General features: G+C 34.3%; 1 long non-coding RNA gene across 1 annotated transcript; it reads left to right on the top strand.

The window, feature by feature from the left end:
* Nucleotides 1-907: 907 nt before the first annotated feature.
* Nucleotides 908-3,178, top strand: LOC111024498 (uncharacterized). The gene is made up of 2 exons (XR_002603344.2): nucleotides 908-1,125; nucleotides 2,294-3,178. It is a non-coding gene; the product is annotated as an uncharacterized LOC111024498 (long non-coding RNA).
* Nucleotides 3,179-7,409: the final 4,231 nt, after the last annotated feature.

Below are 7,409 nucleotides of genomic sequence, written 5' to 3' on the forward strand. Positions count from 1 at the left end.
TAGAGATGTTGTTCTCTTAAGGGCTGAATCCAGGTCTTGAACAATTGGCGCCACCCTCATCCAAAGGTTTGAGAGGATTTTTTGATTTGATAGTTGGACTACAAATCATTGTTCATCAGAGGATTAGTGGGACTTAAGGAACAAGAGGTAATTACAGGGGTAAAGCGGTATTTTGACCTAGCTGTAATTACGAACAACCTGTGAAGGTTCGACTTACCGATCATGGTTATATCAAATGGACATAAAATATGTACAGTGAGGAGAGTGCAGCTACGAGCTTTAGTGGAGTGACCGCGTAGTTAACGATTGTTGGTTAACTAGGTTAAAGAGTTTAACCGGTTAATCTCGGTTCGTTGGAGCTCATGATCTGTAGGTCCATAAAGTCCCCTGGCTAGTTCATATAGGAATAAACTTGGAATAATTTGAAGGAATAATTCAAATCGTACGAATTAGGTTAATCATATGAGATATGATTAAGTAATTGATATATGATATCAATTTGAGAAATTTGGACAAAATATTTAAATAGGATTTAAATATTAAAATTATGAATGCGGATTCATAATCGGAGGCATGGATTTCATCAAACATCGGATTTTGGAAAAACCAAAAAATAGTTGACTTTGACCAGAGAAAGTCAAAGGTTGACTAAAGTAGATTAAAATAATGTTTTTAACCAAGTTGGTGGAAAATTCCACTAACTTGTTGAGTGGAACATTTAAATAATCTCAAAAATCCACTTTTTGACACTTAGCCATGCCATGCATGAGTGGAATGTGTGTTGTAAGCTTTTGGTGAACTTAGACATGCATTTTGACACTTAGTCATGCCATGCATGAGTGAAATATGTGTTGTAAGATTTTGGTGAACTTTGACATGCAAGAGTTGCATGTAATTTGCCTATTTAAGAAGGCTTTTGTTCAAACATCAAGATCTCTTGGAACCTTTGGCCATTTGATGTGTTTTCAAAAAGCTTACATAACTCCTTTTAGCTCCACTTTTCTCTAATTTTTTCCTTCTCTAAAAAGAGTCCCACCACTCTATTCCAAGCCTTGAGAATAGTTAGGAAGATCTCTTGGTGGTCCTTCATTGGAGCTATTTGATGATTTTTGAAAAGCTACAAAGGTTTGTATTTTTCTCTACTTATCTCTAAGCATCATAATGTATGATCATGCATGTTTAATCCTAGGTTGCATTATGCATCTAGATTGTTATTTCGATTCTTGCTCACTTCCGCTGCGCATGTATGTATTTTCTCCATCACAAAGATGAGGGAATGCAATATGTTTGAACTTCAGACCTAAGTGTTAATACTCAAGATTCTTCCCACTGTGTCAACACTCTACAGTGTAAACTTTAATTTCTTTTTAAAGAAAAAAACATGTTAATTAAAAACTTTCATTTAAAAAAACATTTAAACGAATCTTTACTTTAAAACTAAAATTTTTACCTTGAAATTTAAATTTCATTTTATCAAACAAAATTTATGTTTAAAAAAAAACTCTACTTTTAAACAAAGTCTTGTTTTCTTTTAAAACCTTCTATTTACCTTTTTAAAAAAACTTTACTTTTAATACTTTCCATAAAAAAGATTTTTCCTTCTTCTAAAAACTAAACTTTAAAAAAAAAAAATTAAAGACATCTATTTTAAAATCAAAACAAGATCTCTTAATACCATCTAAAAAAAATTAAAAAAGAAAAGGAAGCTTAAAAAAAAAACTTTCATTTTAAAATTCAACATTTTTACCACTTTGCAATTTAAATCAAAATTTATTTTTTAAAAAACCTTTACTCTTTTTTCCAAAGTAAATCATTTAGGAACCTTATTTTAAAACAACACATTTTATTTTTTATTTAAAAAAAACAAGATTTTATTTATTTTGCATTAAAAAACTAAAAATTTAAAACAAAATCTTCTTTATTTTAAAAAATTATCTTGATTTACCAAATAAAATGTTTTTGTTTTAAACAAATTATATTTATCAAAATCTTTTATTTTCTTTTCAAAAACTTATTTAAAACAATTTGTTTCTTTTAAAATCCTCATTTTTTTTTATTTGCTTTCACTTTTAAAACAAACACTTTTAGTTTAAAACAATTTTATTTAAAAAATATATCATATTATTTTTGGAGCAAAACTTAATACTTTTGAAAATGAAAAAACACCGTAATTAAAATGTTTTCTTTTTTTTTTAAATAAAAAAAAGTTCCTTTTAAAAAACCAAAATTTTCCTTTTTTATTAAAGGAACGTTTTCTTTTGTTCATAATCCACCTATATGGCTTCAATGGTAGGAAGGAGGGAGTTCGTCGGAGTTCGTGTTGCCGCCGCCAGAAGTAAATTTGCTGCTACCATTTGCCGCTCGTTTGCTGCCTATTGGAGTGGTGGTCACCGAAGTGCTACTGCTAGCCAAAAAAGGACGCCGGAGATCTGCTATATTTGTGCCATGGAGGTTGGGTGTTGCCAAAATCCCCGCTACCTTATCTGTTGCCAGAGTTACTACGCCACTGCCTCTGGTTCGTGAAGGTCACCGGAAGTAAGTCAACCGCTACTCTGTCAGATTTGCCACCGTGGAATGGGTTTGTAGAGTGGGCCACCGGGTCATACCGAGTTTGCTACCAGAGAATCTGCTGGAATGTCGCGGGAATGCTACTGGAAGCTACCGGATCCTGCCGGAGTTCGCTGTGCTGCTGTTGGAGTTTGTTGCACTGCTGTCGGAGTTCGTTGCACTGCATCGGAGTTCACTGTGGGTGTTCTGGTGGAGCTTGAAATTGAGAAGGAAGAAGAAGAAAAGATGGAAGGAGAAATGAGTTGTAGAGAGAGGAAAGAAAGAAAATAAAATAAAAAAGGAAAAGAAAATGGATGCTTGGAGAGAGATGGTTTGTAGAGAGAGAGAAAGAAAACAAAATAAAATAAAAAAGGAAAAGAAAATGGGTGTTTGAAGAGAGAAAGAGGGAATTGTGGTGGTGAGGTAGAAGATGAAGGGAAAGAAGAAGAAAAGCAAGTAAAAGTAGGACAGAGATGGTGAGATTTTAGAGAAGAAAAAGGAAAAAATAAGAAAAATGAAGTTGAGGTTTTTGGTGGGAGAGAATGACTTCCTTAGAAATCAAATTCTAGCTTCTGTATTGCTCTCTCTTTTTGTTTCCTCCTTTCTACATGACCTTTCAGTGTTCATTTTTCCTTGTGCACTATAGCCCTCTTTAAATACACAGAAATATAACGGTAAGAAAAAGAAAAGTCAAGATAAGAGAGAAAAAAAAAAGGGAGGAGAAGAAGGGAAGATGACATGTATGAAAGGAAAAATCAAAGGAGAGAAAAAAAACAGCTTTTTAAATTTTATTCTTAAAATCAGTTAAATAAAATCCTAAAAAAACCAATTATATTCAAACAAAATCTAATTTTAAAACTTAATTTAATTTAAACTTTTACATTAAAACTTATAATCAAGTAAATTATGTTATTTTAAACTAAATCAATTAAAATAAAGCTTAATAAAGTACTAACAACAAAAAACAAGCCGGACCAAATACAGTGTCTATAGCTTGCCCCCCTTTGTGTATCCTTGCAGAACTAAAAGGGTAGACAAAGTATTGGGAAGGCGAAAATTCTATTTGAACAAGGTAAGATGGAGATGGATGCAGTTTGACACTAGGCAGGATCTCAACATGTAAAGGACCTGTAGTTGACACATGCTGCGATCTCGATCTTGGATCAGATTCAATTTAATCGAAGATGATAAGTGCAACGAACCTGGCTTGACACAGGCTTCGACCTTCAGATCGGGTTCAATTTAACCGAAAGATAAAAATGCAATGGACCTGGCTTTAACACAAGCTTCGACCTCGACATAGATTAGGTTCGATTTAACCGAAAGAGAAAATGCAAAGGACCTGGCTTTAACAACAGGCTTCAACATCGACTTGGATCAGGTTCGATTTAACCGAAGATATAATGCAACATACCTGGCTTTAACACAGGCTTCAACCTTGACTTGGATCGGGTTTGGTTTAATCGAACGAGAAAATACAACGGACCGGCTTTAACACAGGCTTTGATCTCGACTTTTATCGCGTTCGACTTAACCGAATGATAAAATGCAACATACCTGGCTTCGACACAGGTTCGACGTCGACTTGGATCGGGTTCGATTTAACCGAAGAAAAATGCAACTGACCTGTCTTTAACAATAGGCTTCGACCTCGATTTGGATCAAGTTCGATTTAACCAAAGATATAATGCAATGGACCTGGCTTTAACACAGGCTTCGACCTCGGCTTGGATCAGGTTCGATTTAACAGAAAGATAAAATGCAACAAACCTGGCTTTAACACAGGCTTCGACCTCGACTTGGATCGGGTTCGATTTAACTGAAAGATAAAATACAACAGACCTGGCTTTAACAACAGGCTTCGACCTCGACTTGGATGGAGTTCGATTTAACGGAATGATAAAATGCAACGAACCTGGCTTTAACACAGACTTCGACCTCGACTTGGATTGGGTTCGATTTATTCGACTTAACCGAATGATAAAATGCAACAGATTTGGCTTTAACATAGGCTTTGACCTCGACTTGGATCAGGTTCGATTTAACCAATAGGAAATTGAAAGGCAACGGACCTGGCTTGACACAGGCTTCGACCACGATCTTTGATCGGGTTCAATTTAAACGAAAGATAAATGTTTGATTACAAAAATGACCAAGTTTTCGAGTTCAGCTCGGAAGGAAGGATGACTTTGAGGATGAGCTGAAACGTGTTGAGCTGGAAACCTGCAACAGAAAACACTCTGATGCCCAAGTCAAGAAGAAATCGAGCTGTCTTCGAGAGAAAATACAATGTTCGCGTACCTACGATAGAAGCAAATGGTTTCTATATGTAGGCAAGATCTATGACACGACTCCCGACAGGGCCTCAACGGCTGTTTAAGGTAAGCGTGAATCATGGCCTGCTGTCATGGAGTTTGTCGGAATATGTGGCTGAGTAAGACACATCTAGGTCAAACAAAGAATGGGAACGAGACCAAAGAAGATCTTGGTCAGCTCGACCATAACGGGCGTCGACTTGGTAGACAGTCGAAATATCGAAGAGATAAAACTTGGCTTTACAGACTTAAAGTCACATTTTTTTCCCTTTCCGATAAGGATGTGTCATGTGTGAATCCAACAGATAATGTAGTTTCCCGAAACAAAGCTGAAGTTATTTGACTTGAGTGAGGTTAGAAATCCTCCTAAACTTGCTTAAATACGTGAGATATGCACTTGACGCATGACAATAAGACTAACAAAAACCACGTGTTCATGCGAATGCGAACTTCCAATGACAGTATGCAGTTTTTATCGTAGCGGGAGTCTGATATCTAAGCAAAAGGTCAGACTAAACCAATTCATCATAGGTAGTGGAAAGTTGTACTCATATTAAATTACGTCCCCTTGTAAACGAAAGAGCTCCTACCAGAAACAACTAATGAAGACTAGGTACATTGTCGCTAACAATTGAGTGTGGCCTATCAACTAGCTCTAACTCTAATGTCCGAGTAAAAGCTAAAGAGATCTGCAGTAGGCTCCATGGGAAGCTGCTACGTGACCTCTGGCGCAATTATCTTATGATGTATGAGTGCATCTACAAATGTGTATTGCCCTAATGTCATGAATGACAAATGATGCTCCATTTTATTTTGCATTTATTTTTATCACTTGACAATGTTTGACAACATATGATCCGTTTTTTATTTAGCTTAACCAATGAATTTGATCTTCAATGCATGATGCAATAATGTATATACCTACTAAAAGTTAGAATGCAACATTTATGCATGATACTAATTTTTGTTTGGACAATGAAATGTGATTATGAATGGACAATGCATGATACTTAATTTTTCATAATCTAACCATGATGTGAAAACAATTTATTTTTTGAAGAATATATATGCAAGTTATGTGAATGCATGATTTGTAAAAATATGGTTGAGAGAATAAGAAATCTTTCAAAATTTTTTAAGCAAAGATATTATCTTTTGTCTACTCTCATCCCTCTTATTAGTAAATATTTAGCAAAGAACAACAATAGTGTTAATATTGGAGGAAACTTGTCAACTTTTTTATTATTTTTATTATTATTATTTTTTAATGAATGTTTTAACTTGATAAAAGATATATACATCAAGGTAATTTCTCAACCATATCAGGCTTGGTGAGTTTCTTTTGTAGAGGTAACACATATGTCATTTTAGAGAACAATCAAAGGTAACTCATAACATTATACATCTTGATTTATTAAACTACTTCATAACCTCGGCTTTATAATTGACAAGAATGATGGATACAAGAAAATGGATGTTGCTTTATGAACAAAGGAGGATGGAAATCATGATTTTGCTATAACGTTTGACGAAGAATAAACGTCAGCAAGCTTCCTTTTTAAAGAAAAGGAAACCAATAGTTCATAGATATTTTGTCAAATCTTTGGAACGGAGATTGAATATTTTTTTTATTGAAGCTTTGGGTAAGAGATTATAATCAAATGAATAGAAGATTAGCAATGCTCCAATTTCTTTCGACAAATAACTTTGAGAATTGGTTGCGTAAACTCCTCTAGAGTTCATCTCATTTACCTCACCCATTATTTGAGTTTAGCTCAAGATCTTTGATAAAAATCATCTTTCTAGCCACATATTATTCTTCACGGAAATGTTGTTGCACTTTTGAATATAAAAAACTGTCTTTTTAGCCTTAGCTCCGAAGTGTAGTTCTTCACGGGAATCCACTTCTTGAATGTAAATGACCTCTCTTTCCATCCTTCAACTTCAAAGTGTAGTTTTCTATGCAATTGTTGTATGATAGCCCACTTTGTGCAGTAAAGGACCTCCTGAAATCGAAAGATTTCCTGTGAGAGAAATGAGACCTTCTCAGTGTGAAGACGGTCTTTGTTTCAAAGTTTTGTATAATGTAGTTACAATTTTGCTCTGATGTAGCATTACTTGACTTTGCCCAGTTTGAAAATTTGTAAAGAGGATCTTGAAGCCTTTGAAATTGCTACTGTTGACCTACGTTGATATCCCAATCATTGAACTAAAGAATTGTCATGACCTTGGACACTTCATATATATATATATATATTTGTTTATCTTTTTTTTTATCTTTTTCTTTTTCCTTTTTTGTTTTTGGGCCAAACATATTATTTACAGACAAAATAAGGTGCAATCACATAAAAAAAAGTCTATCATGTGTGTCTTTTGCAATCTTAACCATTGTTCCAAATGATTTCTTTACCGATGCTGCTTCAGTATCATGATAAAATCATTCCCAAGCAAAACTCATTAATGAAGCTTGATATCTTGAGACTATTTCTTAGGTTGTTAACTTTCCAATTCTCAAAATCATTATCCTCGGTCTTATAATCACTTTTT

Source organism: Momordica charantia (genome assembly GCF_013281855.1).
Source record: "Momordica charantia cultivar OHB3-1 chromosome 3 unlocalized genomic scaffold, Mcharantia_2.0 BLBB01000003.1, whole genome shotgun sequence".
NCBI classification, from domain to species: domain Eukaryota; kingdom Viridiplantae; phylum Streptophyta; class Magnoliopsida; order Cucurbitales; family Cucurbitaceae; genus Momordica; species Momordica charantia.